General features: G+C 40.8%; 1 protein-coding gene across 2 annotated transcripts in view; it reads left to right on the top strand.

Annotated features, from left to right (window-relative positions):
• The first annotated feature begins 246 nt into the window (after positions 1 to 246).
• Positions 247 to 17,019, top strand: part of enox2 (ecto-NOX disulfide-thiol exchanger 2) — an 82,455-nt gene continuing 65,682 nt past the window's right edge. The window contains exon 1 of one of the 2 annotated variants that reach the window (XM_071520814.1): positions 247 to 386. The gene's annotated coding sequence lies outside the window, so the exon portion shown is untranslated. The remainder of the gene's footprint in view (positions 387 to 17,019) is intronic. The other variant, XR_011695229.1, reaches the window with a different exon arrangement.

Raw genomic sequence — 17,019 nt, 5'->3', positions numbered from 1 at the left:
GATAGGGTTACCAGTGCTTGGAAAGTCTTCAGTGAACAGACTGAATTTCCCAGTAGGAATCTAACAACAAAAGCATGCTTTGTGATCTGGCACATTTCTGCTACTACAGCCCTAGAATCTCATATTTCTTTCACTTTTTGTTGTTGGACGATGTTTTCCCTGCAGGCTGGAGCCATCGTATGTCATCTACTGTAATGTGGCTTTTTTTTTTTTTTTGCTCTGTTGTCTGTGTCTGTCAGGACTCAACGCTCTACCCTTTGACCCAGCGACCAACAACGAGCCTCTCCAGTTCAACGGTTCCAGTGGGCCACTTGTGACAGAGTGTCCTCCCCTGGAGAACGCTGCTGAGAACAGCAAGAAGAGGAAGAGAGCCAGCCTGCCTCCAGGTACTGACAAAACTACCTTGCCGCTATCGCAAAACTGCTGCAGTATTACTCCCCGGTCTCACATCCACAGCGTTGTACCCTGAGCCATGTCGAATGCTAAATGCAAGTGACTGTAACGCTAAATACAAAATGTCTCCCTTTACTCACAAGAGCTTTGATGCAACAGCTGGATTTCTTACCTTGAGATTCCTCTTCCCCTTCCTCTACCAACATCAAATAACTGTGATGGGAATTGTTGCATAATCCTATTATTTGGAGGCACTACGAAAAAAGTAGCTTAGTTCAGTCTTTGTTGTTTTCGATTAGCTTGCTATGTCCTGAGGTTGTGGTTGTCTGGGCTGTTTGGAGGTCAGGCAGCTGAAAGTAGGAAACTGCTCAGCTGAGATTGCGTGTCTGCCTGTCTGTTACCGTGCCAGCAGCACCCGCCACTCAAATCTCTTACATGCCTTCAGCTTTCTCACACACTCTGACCTGTCGTAAAGCGTGACGCATTGAGAGAAGTGTGTGTGTGTGTGTGTTACAGAGTGTGTCATCACTAAGCACTAATCAGCTGTGGTGTGCCTATTAATGTGTCAAATTAAAGAAGCACTTTCTAATTAATTTAATTATGGGCGATAGAAAGAAGATGGCCCTTAAGATGGAGAGGTGTTGTTCTACGCTGTCTTGTGATGCTAATTGTTGTGGATTAATACTCTATATTAACGAAGCACTAATTGACCATTTATCTCTCTTCACAACTTCAGATGGACAAGTCTTGATAAGGAGTGTGATTCGAGTTTGATTCACTGATAGGGATGTTAATGATCAATTGACAATCGATTAATCACCGTTAATAATTTGATCAATCAAGCATATATTAATCGATAATGTACGTTATGTGCTATTTCTATTTTTTTTCGGAAATGATTTACCGCCACAAGGGCGTAATTTAACTTTCTCCGTCTATACAGAGGAAGAAGAAAGCCAAGCAAGCGAGCAGAAACATTGCACCCGAAAAGACAACAGTGTTCATTGTAAACATTGTAATACAAAGTTGAAATACAGCACCTCTAAGCACAATGAAAGAGAATGCATTCCCTCAGCTGGCGAAGTTGGCGCGACACTTATTTGTGGCTCCCGACCCGGGACAGCTGTTCCCCCGGAGGGTGTGTTTCAGCGGATGGACTGACTGTCACCAGGCTGCGCACTGGACTCATCCCTGATCATGTAGATACGCTCTTATTCTTAAATAAACCAGTAGATTGTTGTGCCATTGTTTCCAATACATAAACTGTGGCAGCGCCACAATATGGGCACGGCCGGCACAACATAAAAGGTTAATCAATGTATAGAAATGGATCTAAATCGCTCTGTAATGCGTCTAATGTGCGCATCACGTCATGTCTGTCATTTGGCGATGCGGTAACTCTGTACTCAACCTGACAGTCCGTCTCCCGTTCTGATAACGTTCGTAAAAAAATATAAAATTCCACAATTTCTCCGAACTCACATGTGTTGTAACGGTAAAGAGTAACTTGATACTTTTCAGTCGGACAATTCTAACGCTGCTCAACACTCAGAAAGTTAACATGAGTGCAGTGCAGAGACTTCATTGCATATTCCGCCAGTTGGGTTCCGTTGGACATAATGTAAAGACAATTTAAAGTAATTAACCCTAAAGAAGTACATTTTCAGCCTGTGGGAAACACTGAGGTCTGTTGTCGGGGGTCCTGACTCTTTTGAATTATGCTTGGTTGAGTAACTTGTTGAGCAGGCCTAAAGACAGGTGTAAAAACACACATTTTCTATTTTCTATTTTCTATGTCAAAAGCTGTTTTTTACATAATTATTAATCGATTAATTGGTCATTAACGTGACCGACTATCGATTAAGGAAATTTCTGAAAATTTGCATCCCTATTCACTGACCATGTCATCTTATAATTAGACAATCTTGGAACCCATTGGGCGACGGCCAATATTTCGGAGCCAGTGGACATCCGGGCCAAAACTTCCTCTTCCGTGCGCCGGTCATTGTTTACAGTCCGATTAGCAACTTGAGACGCGAGAATGGAGTTGGAGTTGAGAGACGATGTCTCATATGCAGATATCTGTTTATAGAGATTAGCCGAAATGTCATCTGGACCAAAAACACCTACAAAAAGTATCGATGTTTGTGTATTGTGTGGAGAAACGTTCGACTCTCGCCTCTCACATTATTTGTAATGCCACGTGTACTATACCAACCATAGAGATTAAGCAAAATAACAAGCGGTAGTGTTAATTGACAGAACATTGAACTTTGGCTGTTGTTCACCAAAAACAGTGGCTTGCTTGTAGGTGTTTATTAATGGAGAGTTTAAATAGGCAAGGTGAATGTTATCTTCTTTTTTTTTTATATATGGATAGTCTTTTTAGTCCAGTGGCTTGAGGAACTCCTATTCATTATTTCCAAGGTTCATAATGCCCTTCACTTTATTTGAATTAATATCTAGGCAGATTTCTTTAGACTGTTTGCAATCCCCGAGTGAAAAGAAAAATATTGAATAGTGGTGGAGCGCTAGAATGTACTGCAGCATCACTCTGCTGAAGTGTAATGTCTCAGTGACATTCCCAAATGATGGAAATGAAAGAGGTCCATTTTCATTCACAGTAGGGCTGTCACTTTTTCTGAAAACTGAATTCAGACCAGCCTGTCATTCGTGGAAAGATGTATTCAAAACACCCCCTCCCCTCAATTAATTTATCACAAATGGCAGTCCACTGATGACTAGACTCAGAGTCATGTCTGCAGCCAGGCAAGGGAGAGGGAGTTCACATATCTGCAAACTACATCCTAATGCAGCTTACAAATCAACAACTTCATGAAAGTATGAATTGTGTTACCAACCCCCGCAAGTTATGTCAACAAAATATGCCGTGTAACTGTGTGGAAACAAGCAACTTTGCAAACATTACGTTCTATTTTAAATGTGAATGGAAGCATAAGTGTTTAAATTCACTTTGTTTGTTTGATTTTCAAAACATTATATGATATTATTAAAGCCTAGTCTCCTACAGTCATAACATCATTAGTGTAATATCTAATGCTAATCGAATACTGATATAGTATTACTAGAATGTTATTAGCGTAATATCATTAATGCTGAATCACACTGGCAATGCAATGGTGCAGGTGTCTCTCTGCCATTGTCAGTGACAGGGACAGAGAATATTCAATCTGTTCCTCCATCATCATACCAAAACTCTGGTGGGAGACGCAAAATAAAAATTCGAACTTGGAAACAGATTTGACAGCAATAGTTTACAGTGGTCACAGTGAATAGCATTATGTATGTGGAAGTATACTCAGATGAAAGACCGTCAGAAGGCCTTAAGATCAAAGCCTTGGCAGTGCACAAATATAGTCTGTCCTATTGGTGAGCAGACCATCCCATTTTATCTCAGCATCTTCGCCATGGCAAGAAGGCCATGGCGAAGTGGATTTATTGCCATGCAATAAATCCACTATGATTGAAGACTGTTTTTTTGTTGTTTTGTTTGTTTTTTTGTTATATATACCTTTTATATTTCATTGCTTTTAATAATTTGACTGCTTAGTTCTTTGTGATGTTTTGCCTTCTTAAGCGTTTTTGGCGATGTGACTATAATAAAACAGCCGAAGGCTACACTGACACTTTTTCCACTGTATATGTTTTTCCCCGATCAGATTTTAGAAACAAAAACGCTGACAGTGATTTGGTGGTGTTGTTTTTATTCCAAAGATAAAATTTTACAGCATGAGGTTTTATTTACTTTGCACATAAGGGTATTAGACTGCTGTGGATGCAGAGATCAGCTGTAATGCTGTGGGGTGTGTTGATGTCTTTGCTCGGCTAGCGAACAGGTTCAGAAGTCTGGCCTTGCTAGTGTTAATGGCTCTAATGCTTAATTCTGCTGCTTCGGGTTCTTACAAACTACAACAGAATCATGCTAGGTGGAGAACGTGCAACCTGCTTAGTACAGCAGAGGCCAAGAAGCTGATCATAGTACACAAACAATAGAACTGTGTAGTGTACCTGCATCAAGCTAATTGGTCTTTTGTCAGTACCAGCAGATCAGTGATTACAAATTAGCATTCCCTCAGCTTGCTATGACTTAACCTACTGGGCCTCCAGTTCCTGAAAGACCAGCAGCTAAATGACAGAGGTCTAGTCTACATCTGGAGCTGCAGCTTTACTAGATTAGATGGTCTGGTGTTGTTTGGTTCCTGGTTGGTGGTTTGTCTTCAGTCTCATCAAGTCCTCCAGCTCTCTGAGGAGGCTTGATGGAGCACCGACTCATTAGCAGTTGTGTGGATTTTAGTCTCGTTAAGGAACCCTAATGGATAGATTCATCTCATGACATTTGGCATTACGCTTGGTAATCCATCACGCACGCACACAAGCGCACATACCAACGCACACATCCTTCTCAAACATTACACACATGTAGTTTTTTTTTACAACAATTATTTATTATGACTCTAATAAGGGAACAAACAAGCTGCCTGTTGTTTGACGTGAGTCATGAAAGATTCAGGAGACTCCAGACTCCATGCCACCCTGCTGACAGATTATTTACTGATAGTAATGACCTCTAAACCACCATACTTCCAAGACACATAAAGAGAGCAGATACATGATTAACAAACCCCCACCTCCTGTAAACGGTTGGAGTAAACATTTAAAATGATATTGTGTACACAGCCTGTCGCAAAATGGTGACTGTCTTCCACGGTCCACTCACTCCGCAGTTGTATTCAATGCGATTAAGTCAATATTTCTATTCGGTTGACTATGTAACAGCTCAAGAGAAATGAACTTCATTAGAAATCATGCCCACTTAACAGTCAGTAACGGATTTCTAGCGTGTTGTGACCCATTTACTAAGGCATGAAAGGAAATGCAGAGTGCGCTGAGTGTTATGCCTCTCTGTCTCGGACCTGGTAAAATGGAGGCACTGAATATTTCAACATTTTACCATGCCTTCTTTATCAAATACTCAGAGGTTTGTTTATATTTGATCCCTCTAAAGTTAGAGATAATGCATTCGCCCACCGTCTTTGCTATGTCTGCTTCTGCTATTTTTTTCAGGTTTCTCTTCCTTTCATTTTTCTGTTTTTTTTACTGTGTGTGTCTGTGTGTGTTTGTGTGAGTGTGTGCATGTCTTTTTAAACACTCCATAATAAGCAGAGCCTTAGGGCAGGAGGCATGCTGCATGGATTCTCCTTATTCTGTTTTTATCAGTTTTACTACACAGCCAGAGATTGCCTTCTCTCCGCTCTTCAGTCCTGCTGCATTTAAGCTGCAGGTGGTGAAGAGAATGAACTGTTAAAATGCTGTTGGTTTGTTGCTTGAGGAGGATTTCCCTTTTTTACCGGATGAATACAAATATCCAACTTTGCAAGGAGCCATCTAATAGCACCAGCACGGGCTGGATTTCATCATCTCACTTCTGCCAATTTTTCTTGCTCCACACAAAACTAAATTTTGCTGAACTACCAAGTGAACATCCTGCTCCCTTCACAGTCCCACATGGGTCAATATGTGAACACTCATTTGCTCTGTCTGTCCAAAATAATTATGATTGACAGTCCTACTTAGAGGAGTACACCGACATTTTGAGAGTTTGGCCCATTGGTCTCATTACCCAGTACAGGTATGTGACGAGAGGATTGGCACCAAAATCATCTGCGGTATCTCCGGTACATGGCACTGTCCAGGGCGCATGCTAATGCTGTAGCATACAGTATGTTATGTATGATAAACCTTTCCTTTTAGTAATCCAAAGTTGGTGTTGGTTTTCATTCTATGGGCTGCAGATTCATATCTTCTGAAAACAAAAGCGTTTTTATTGATAATCCAAAATCCAAAAACATGCAGGTCATGTGGATTGAACACCCTAAATTGCCCATAGGCACAAGTGTTGTATAGGATGGCATATGATGTGTATATATATATATACAGTATATGTAGTATGTATATGTGATGTAGTATGTATATGACATGTATATGATGCTATGTAAAGCCCTTTGAGTAATGCGTGTGATAAATGGCTATATAAATAAACAAGACTAGACTAGATTAATAATCGTCTCATCACATATTGGGCAAGGTGACCAATGGACCAAACTCCCAAAAAGTCAATGTAGTCCTTCCCTGGTATTAGATGGCTAAAGTGTCAAGCTATTATGTTATATGCAACCATCCAAGCAGAGCTGGAAGGTTGGCCTATAGGCATAAGACAAAAATAATTTTACTAACAAGACTCAACCATATTCTCATAGTCTTGAGTGTGGGAGGTGAAGCCACCAAAATCCAAACACGTCTTCTCTGAACAACTCTCTTCAGTCTCTCCCTTACTCTAACACAACTGCATTAAAATGATTTGGTAAGAAAATATTTTCTAAATACCTGGAGTTGTCTTAAGATAACTGTCTTGTCTGTCAAGAGGGCTGTTTTGCTGGTAACTGATTGACAAGCAGAGAGTGAAATGAAGGGAGAAAAACACTGCAGCACAGGCTGCTGCTTCACTACATGAAATGTGTGAGACAACCCGTGCTGCAAAATATTCTGTTGGGGTCAGTATCTCTCCGTTATACACTTAGTGTCTCTGTTCTTGGAGACCAGAACAAATCAACAAGCTTCTCTTCTCTGCAGTTTGCAGTTTACCCTACAGACTCGCACTGGAAACGTCTTCACATCTGTCAGTACTTTGTGCAGTAGCAAATAACTTCAGTTTATTTGAAATAGCTTTTTGAAGCAGAAAGCTTGGCCTTTGGCTGAATGCGTTTCAAGCACTTGTAACAAGGTTGTTGCACTGGCAAAAATATTGAATAGTGATCTGAACTCAAATATTCAAACCCAAGGCTATATGTACACTCACCGAGCACTTTATTAGGAACACCTGTACACCTGCTTATTCAAGCAATTATCCATTCAGCCAATCACGTGGCAGCAGTGCAATTCATAAGATCATGCAGATACAGGTCAGCAGCCTCAGTTAACGTTCACATCAAACATCAGAATGGGGAAAATATGTGATCTCAGTGACTTTGACCGTGGCATGGCTGTTGGTGCCAGATGGGCTGGTTTGAGTATTTCTGAAACTGCTGATCTCCTGGGATTTTCACGCACAACAGTCTCTAGAATTTACACAGAATGGTGCGAAAAACAAAAAACATCCAGTGAGCGGCAGTTCTGCGGATGGAAACGCCTTGTTGATGAGAGAGGTCAGAGGAGAATGGCCAGACTGGTTGGAGCTGACAGAAAGGCGACAGTAACTCAGATAACCTCTTTACAACTGTGGTGAGCAGAAAAGCCTCTCAGAATGCAACACGTCCAACCTGGAGGTGGATGTCACTTTGGTAGCCGGTTGACACTGAGCTGAAAGCTGATACCTACCCAGTATTAGTAAGGTGTTCCTTATAAAGTGCTCAGTGAGTGTGTATGGATTTATCCAAAAGCATTTTCAATGCTAGGATAAAAGAAATCTCTCCTAGTCATGTTTTTCAGTGTCTTAAAATCCATTTAATTAAATTTCTCAAAAGAGGCCAGTTCAGAGTTGTAGTCATAGCAAATAACAGGCAGAATTGTTCTCTCACCGATCCAATCTCATGTGCATTAACCTTTATTGGGAGCTAGCAGAGGAGTGTTGAATAAAATGCTATTGATTCTTCATAGTCAGGAGAAAGGTTAATGTGGATGAGCTAGGGAAGACAAGAATACACATTATGACTGTTGGCTAACCTGTCTTTTGGATTGTGAATGATGAATTCGTTTATAGTTATTATATGAAATGTGACTACAATATGTGTAACACATTTGGACACAACAGCTAGCTACCTCGTTAGTGACTTGAGAGTGGCAATATTTCTCAATCAAATTGGCACATCAGATGAAATGTAGCATGAAGGATGTTTTTGGATAGTGTGACCCTGTGTTACATCCTGGCAGGAAAATATTATAATGGAGATGACATTTTTAAAAACAGATTTGAGTTGCATATGCTGTCTTTAATGACTAAGAACAGAATAGTTATGAAACTCTCTGTCATGTTTCTCGATGCTTGTTAGCTGTTGAGCGTGTGAAGGTGAGAGCAGCGAGGCAAATCAGTCCTCAGTGACTTCATCTGTTGTCAGGGTTTCTATTGGAGGTTCCCTAGGCATTTTGTCAGTGCACCTTCTCCTATGTGAGTGTGTGGTCCTGACCCTGTCTCTTAACTCTGGCCTCCTTATGATGAATGGTTTTCAGTGAGCCTGTCTGACTGGGTTTTACAGTCTCCTAACCTCCTGTGCTGTATAGGCCTTCTGTTTTACTACAGTTAGTAGTCTGTCTATATAGATGAGGACTGCCCAAAGTGGAGCCAGTGAAATATTTGTCCCACCACAAGCAATTTGCCCTCCAGTAGGTTTCAAATAATCAAATGATCAAATAATATTCTTTATTTGATCTGATCTGATCTGATTTTTGTGTTAATGTGTAAGAAATTACTTTGAGACAATAACAACAATAATAAACATTTTGATTATGTTTTAATCTGAGGCTATTTTTACTCAATGCAAATAAAACAGTGACAATAAAAAAAATGAACTCCATCCCGCTTCACAGGGAGCCTTCTTTGTTGATGCTCAGTCAGAACGATGAAAGCCAGATCAATGTTCAAAAACAACATTTTCAAAATGGGGGGGAAATGCTGAAAAAATTGCATTTAAAATGCAATTTGAAGTCCCCAAGAATTTATTGTGTATTCATACTTCCACCCAGAAAATGTCAAATGGTGCAACCATATATACAATTTAAAAAATGAATGTACTGTATTTACCATTCACCTAAAACATATGAATTTATAACAAAAAAACATATAAACATTAATCATTGTAGTGCCTAAATTGTATAACATTATAAATTCCATTTAAAACACGTATTTCTTTTCTTAACACATTTATGTCACTTTAATTGCATTCCTTAGAAACAGCCACAACTTAATGTTTTCAAAGGCCCATTGTTCTATTCTAACCACAGACTGGAATGAAAAAATGTGACGCGACCGCCACATCTTCTCAAAGCACCAAGCGGTCGGGCGGTCAGTCAGTCAGTCCCAAAAATAAAAAAACTGTGCATGTACTGTGCATGTGCCATTGTGGGACACAGCTATAAAGACTCTATGAGCCTGCATACTGCATCACTTTGGGCTTGGTTGGTAAAGTATAGTTTTATCACGCAGTTTATCACAAATTACGTGCTTGTTTAAGTAATAGAATATTTTGGAAAATTAAGTGTTTCATTGTTCCTCATTAAAAAGCAATTGCACATAAAATGATTCCCGACTATTTGATCATGAATTACACAGAGAAAATGAACTTTTTTACTATAGTAAAAAAAGGAACTAAAAATAACTATTTAATTTGAATATATGACATTTTTGGGGGAAAATAATGGATTTGGACACAGAAAATGCATGTCATGTCATTGACCCAATACTGGCAGGTAAAGGGCTGTTTGAAAGTAAACAAAGTAATGGGCTACTTAAGCTGTCAGAAATGAGCTATGACAATCCATGGAGATATATAGCTGTCAGTGTCCCAGAGAGACGTGTGTGTGTGTGTGTGTGTGTGTGTGTGTGTGTGTGTGTGTGTGTGTGTGTGGAATGTCCTGATGGCTGTGTGTGTTAAGGCTAGCTCTAAGCTCTTCTCAGACCAGTAGAGATCTACAGCTGGATGTCAGTCTCTCTGTGACACCGAGGCCACGAAGTGATATACAGGATTAGGAGTGATGCTGATGGATGGGACAGGATGACAGGCTGAAGTAACAGATAAAAACATTAGCTTACATACGCATGCAGGTGAGTATGAAAGTTAATTCCTTCATAATTCTGTAGTGTATAGCCTCCATAGAGCTATTGCATGGAGCAAATGCATCTGCAGTACTGTAAGTGTGTGTGTGTGTGTGTGTGTGTGTGTGCTTGAGAGAATAGTGTTTGAATCTGCATTACACGCTGTAAAGGGGCCCACCAATCCCTATTCCTCTGGGATAGGCTTCAGTCAGAACAGAACAGTTCCCTTGTCTCTTCTGCAGCTCTGGGGGAGAGAGAGCCTAGAAACTGGTGTGTGTGCGTGTGTTTATATGTGCCTCTGTGTGTGTGTGTATAGGTATATTTGTGCTTAGGTTTTCATGAAAGAGACAGAAAGATAGAATAGGCCCACATGCTCATACGTCCATGAAAACAAGTGTGGATACAAGGTAGTGTTCACCCATGCGTCAGTAAGCATTTGAGTATTTCTGTGGGGTTTTTTTTTCTTTTTTCTTTCAGAGACACGCAGTTTCATATATCTGCATAAAGCAGTATGCATGTTCAATTACCCGTGTGCATGTGCATGTGGGTGTTTGGGTGCGCTGTAAGTCACAGCATTGTTCTGCGCCTAAGATTCATTCAACCAGAACAAGAGACTGCTTGGTTAGCACTTTATCCTTATCAGCTATAGGGGAGGGATACCATACCAGCCTGTTCTTTGAAGGGATTATCCAGTGTTTTTCAAATGAAGACTTCATTAATCATAAATGAAATTTGGGAAGCAAAGATGAAAACTAAGGAGGGTGAAGGGTTTACACACCTTTTTACTTTTGAACCCAACTTATTATAAATATTTATGATTCTCAATTCATAGTATACATTGATATTAAGTAGAATCAAAATTATGGTAGCTAAATGAAAAGCGGGATGTGTGAGACAAAGTTTCATTTTTTTCTTTATTATATTAATATGGTGGGATTTGGCAACAGGATTATGTAATGAGTAGAGAGACTGAAGGGAAGCTTTTGCTCTACTGAAGTGTACTAGAGCAAGACACTGATTGTCTGCTAGCTCCACATGTGCTGTTAAATAGCTTACACTGCTCCATTCCTATAGAAACCTTTGAACAGTATCTAGATCATACAGAGATTTCCTTTGATCCTGGTCTAAGTGTAGCTCTCAGACCCCAAGCTTTCTCTTCCACCTGCTCCACTGATGGATCCATCAAACAGGCAAACAGTCGGGGATTGTCCTCTCCTTTGTTTTTCCACTTCTCACCACCATCGTTTCTCATACAGTGTTTTCTTCTTCTCCGTCACTCCTCTGTGGGCAGCAGTGCTTGAGGCTTTAGCAGCGCTTCACCCCTTTCCATCTTGAATAGCCTACAAGCATGTGAGATCTGAATAATTCAGAGCGCCACAAGATGCTCTCTTCTGTCTGTAGACTCACTCTAAAGCTAATGGCAAGGCCTCAAGCTATGGCTAGCTTTGAAAAGGTTCAATCTAATGTAAAAGGAGAAATGTCCACATGGCTCTTTGATCCCAGTTTGTTTTCTGTTTGATCAGAGCAAAGGGGGCTGTGCTGTTGTCCACGCTGCCTCCCTCCCATCACTACCTTAACTCGCGCACAGCACCACTGGAGGGAGATAAACAATTAGCCCTTAGATGAGTTTTCCCTTCATCCATCAGCCTTGGGAACATGGCTGCCCAAGGAGAACTCATGCCAAATGTCTGCTGTAGCTCTTTTCATAAATACTCTCAGATCCATTCTTTGACTGTTAGCTCTGCACCTTTTCTGAAGTGCTTTATAATCAAGCATCGTTTATAGAAATTCAGAAATCTTCAGTGCTGTATCAAGAGCTCCCAAACTGAAAGCACATTTTCTTAGAACTTATTTTTCTAAAAGTCTAATTGGTGTAGCCACTGTGTAATAATTGTGGTATAATTGATCAATAATACCTGGATGTATATTATGTATACCCTTACCTGAAAATAATTTAAGTAGTCAACATCTCACATTAGTAGATCTCATTAAAACCTGTTAGTCTAACATAATGAGATGGTCTCTGTAACTGCTGCCCCATTACCTCTCTGTCTAGAATCCACTTCAGATATGTATTCTGTATTATGTATTCTTTTAGTTGTGGGTTTTTTTCTTTTTTACTTTGTTTTGAATATTCATATTGCTTAATTTTAATTGCTTTTGTTCAACAGAAAGGCATGTGGAAACAAATGCAGAGAAAGTCATTTGAAAGTCAAAGGAAAAGTTCAAATTGCTCAGCCACGTCTCTCTGAGAGTGGGCCGTATTTCATTCTCTACTCCCTCTCTATCTCAGCCCTCTTCCACCACCCCCCCAACTCCCCATTTTCGTTGAAATAGAATCTGCCACTTCCTCTTGTTGAGGGCATGTTCCCGAACAGAGAAAGCTGCCCAGAGATTTAAAGGCTCAAAGGGTTCAATTACAAATGTAAAGGCTGTTGAGGCATTTTATCTACAGTGTTTTTCATAAAGCCACCAGCGACTCGTCAGATTTCCACCCCTGTCTGAGACGGCCTCTAAACACCAAGGAATAACGGCTCTCTCAGATAGGTCGAGTTGCTTGTTGAATTATTTATCTCGTCCTATTGGATAGCTTTTTGTCTACTGTAAGTGAACCAAAATTTGGTTTCAACTAACCCCGGGTGCTTTCTGGACCCATTTAAATTGAACTGGGAAACGACGTTGAACCCACGTTACTTCCTTTGTCTACTATAATTGGATATGATATGACATGAAGAACATCACATTACACAGGAGGATGTGACACATGTTCTGCTCTCCATTACATACTCCACACCCTGACAGAGAGCTTTTGTAGAGCAGTTATAATCCTTATCAGAGAGGAGTAACACAAAGATTAAGAAATATTTCACTGCTGAAAGAGTATCTTGGTGTAGGACCTGAATTGAGATAAGATGGGAAGGAATTTTGGGGACACTTTTAACTCAGCTGTAGCTTTTTAATCTTGTTCTTTTTCTGTCTCTCTGTCTGCTTTTTTCCCCCCTAGTTTCTATCTCTGTCCTCTCTGCTCTCTCCACATCAGTTATCTCATTGAGAAGCTGCAGGAATCTCCCTATTTTAACCCAGTGTTATGCTCACAGCAGCACGCACATCAAAGAGACCCCGCAGCTCTTTTCCACTTCTATAAACACGTCTCCCTCTATCCCTCCCTCCCCTCCCTCTGTCCTTCTTCCCTTCCCCTCTCTGTCCCCACCTCCAGCCGTGTCCACTGATCCACAGCAGCTGCCTTTCAGTGGCTGTCACAGCGGTGCTCTCAAATATGTGCCGCACATCTCCTCCTCATCATTCTGCCACCTTTTCTCACCTACCCTCATTTCACATTATTCTGTGAGAGGCGACTGCACAGGTAGCAGTACAAAAGAGAGGATCAGATGACAAGTTGTCACCCATTTCTAACCATCCTCCTTTATATGACTGGTGTTATGTGACGGTTTGTGCCCCATTTGACCAGCTTTGAAGGGTGGATTTTGTGGATGATAGATGGATGATCGGAATCTAAATCAGAGGCTCTCAACCATTTGTCATGGAGGCCCAAGAGAATGCAGGCTTTCTTTCCATACAATCACTACACCAGCTAATTTCGCTGATTAGTTCCCCTCTCTGGTTGAAAGTGCACTAATCAGTCAAATAAGCTGGTATAGTGATTGGTTGGAAAAGCTGCATATGTCTGGTTGAACCGCTGATGTGAGTCAGATTTGTATGATGGTTGCTTCATGTGTGCATAGTTTAATTATACAGGCTATGACATCTTATCCAAGGTATCTTACAGTACTGTGATTGCATATGTATGACCTCACTGGAAAATAAAACTCTAAACTGTTTAAGCCGTGGAAGGTGTGCTGTCACACCTTCATACACAGATACTTGTAATTAGCATTTCAATTTCACTTTTACACCCCTCCCGAGAATCTTTTTGCGATCAACTAATGTCAGTTCTGGCATGCAGGTGGGCAAACCAATCTCTGATCAAACCAATCCGTTTCTGTAAAGCTGGTGATTTTAGCTACGACCAGCAGCTAGTATAAGTCACTCTGTCGGTTGATAAAGCATGGGTTTGCCATGCCAGATATCCTGGGTTGTAATCCCGAGTGTGTCAATTTAGCACAACCATTGGGGAACCCGTCATGAATGCCAGCTTCCCCAATCACCAATCTGGTTGCATCTTATCACAAATTACATGCTTGTTAAAATTATTGCCCTGCAAGAAACCTCCAATTACCATGTGAGTGCATTTTATCGGAAGATTCAGCTTTTTTTTATGTCAGACTGTATTTTTAGGTGTAATTTGTTTTGGGACGCGGTCTAACATTTCTTATAACAATGACTGGATCGGATGTGCCTGTGTATTTTGCAAGATGGGATAATGAGAAAGTTTAACTTGGATTTAGATTATACTGTTATTATGTTGGTTTGGGTATTGTATTTTTTCTAGTTGAAGAGCTAAAATGAGTTATAGTGGTAAACCACAATAAGAGCAGCACACCAATTTAAATTCTATCTTGTCAATGCTGCTAATGGAAACTAGGAATTATTTAGACTCAACAAAATGTGCTGGAGGCTAAATGTGAGAAGTGAACTTGTGTACGGAGTGTGTGTGTGTTTGTGTGTGTGTGGGTGGGGTGGGGGAGGCTTGTACCCCATTTACACTATAATAACAGAAGAATAACAGCTATTGAAATCATCCCGGGCTTCAGCAATCCAGTTAAAAACCGTTATTGATAACACTGTTGGGAGAGACAAAATCTGAGAAATTTTGAAACACTCATCACTCTCTCTTTTATACACCATTTTGTTTATTCTTTGTAATTGATTTCAGAGGGACGCCAAACCATTTTATTAAAGGAGTAGAGGTGGCGAGGGGAGGCAGTGTGGCCAAGTGAGGCAGAATCTAAAACATTTTCTTCTACTTATCCCTGAGCCATATTCCTCCAGTGAATAGTGTCTTATAGTTTTCTCCAGGCCTCCTAGAAACCCCCTGTGGTCTCTGGTCTTCTATCATCCTTACAGCACAGTGGAGAGCAGGAGGGCTTTTCAGGTTTACACACAGGGTGCCGCCTGACCATAACTAATGCGAGAAAGGCCCAGTTTACACCTAACCCGGGGAGTGTTTGCTTACCTCAGTGCTCCACAGTGCAGGAGCAGTTTCCATCTATTTGAAGCAAATGTCAGAATAGGGAGCATAGCAAAGAAGATATCGAAAGCGTGGCTGCACTTCGATACAGAGGACAAACTAGACTCTTTATCGTCTTTGAGCAAGGCGCTGAACCACAAACTGTCGTAGAAGCGCTGCACTGTGGCTGCAGTCTGACCTCTTTGAAGAAATGCATATGTATAGGGGTGCGTGTGGGTGTGTTTGTATCTAGGAGGAATATGCAAAAAGACATAATGTTATAATGTATAATGACCAATAAAGTAATATTTTAAGTAATCCTCTTCTTCTTCTGTGGAGGTTTTGTTGTGTGGCCTACAGCCACAGCTTAAGCCTCTCCCACCTCCGGCTTCCAGCTGATGCTACAGCTTACTGCAGGTGATGGAGGGATCCTGGAGAATATCTCTGTCTGACCCTGCTGCGTCCTCCCCCACCCCCTACCCCTTCCTTCTCATCTTCTCTTCTTGTCTCCTCTCTGGTATCCGTTGGAAATTGAGCTCCATTTTCGTACTTCCTAGCAATCTGCTCCTTTTTCAAGGTGCTGCCCCCACTACTTGAAAAAAGTTCATGTTCATAGGGTGTTGACAGCAATAAAACCCTCATATCTTTGTGGTGTTGTTAATTACCAATTGCACTAATTGTAAAGTTTTAATATATAGCTATTTACCCCAAAGTTGTAGTGTGTACGGTCATTCAAAAGTTTTAGCCTTTTTGCCCTTCTTTGCATCTTTATTTTCTTATCGTGTCTCACTTCCCTTTTCTTTCCCACTCCCTTGTTTTTGGCTCTCCTTACAGCCGTGAACCTGTGACTGGTATATTCTCTGACACACAAGACTGATGCGCAGGAAACACTTGTTCATCGAGAGAGTTTTTAGAGCTCAAAGCCATTTTCTAAAGGGCACCAGTCTCAAAAATTACTCCACAGAGGCAGCTTTTGTCAAGCAGTTTGGGGAGCCTGATGGACTAGAAGAAAATCTCACCATTTCTACTTCTTTTCCATCTGTCTCTCTTCCTGTGTCTCGCACCATCTCTCCTAGACATGTAAGAACGACAGGTTGTGGTGTGAAAGTGTTATTGTATGTCAAGCAAGCTGCTTCTCCAACAATGACTTTTACTGCTGCTTTCCCCTTTTCTTTCATTCTGTATCTCCCTCTTGCTCTCTTGGTTCTTGTCTGAGAGAGGATATCGTTCTCATGCGCAGCTGCAGAGGAGGAAGATGGCAGTGTTTCATAATTCATAAGAGCTCCTTCACCTAGTTGCAATTCCGTACACTGTGTACACAAGTTGTGCTCTTGACACAGAACTCCTGCATTAGCTGTGATGTCCTACTTTAATGTCAACGCATGACTTAAATTTTCTTTCAATCAGTTGGAAATGGATGACCTGATTGTTACAGATTACAGTGATGTATTGGGACATAAAATAGAATAATGGAGAAGTCAATAGTAACACGCTATCTATGGGAAATCTAAATTGGTATCAATACAGTGAATTATGACCTCATTAATTCAGTTAAAAGGGATACAACCTAAGTGAAGTGTGTTGATGGAATATCTTGAATATTTTTATTATGCCTCCGCGACAGCCATGGCCGGAGACATTATGTTTTCGGGTTGTCCGTCCGTTCGTCCGT

The sequence above is a fragment of the Centroberyx affinis genome, unplaced genomic scaffold (assembly GCF_046629955.1).
Source record: "Centroberyx affinis isolate AG114_WGS23_722 - 3 ecotype Tasmania unplaced genomic scaffold, CSIRO-AGI_Caff_v1 ptg000827l_1, whole genome shotgun sequence".
Lineage (NCBI taxonomy): Eukaryota > Metazoa > Chordata > Actinopteri > Beryciformes > Berycidae > Centroberyx > Centroberyx affinis.
This window is presented reverse-complemented; position numbering and strand designations above follow the sequence as displayed.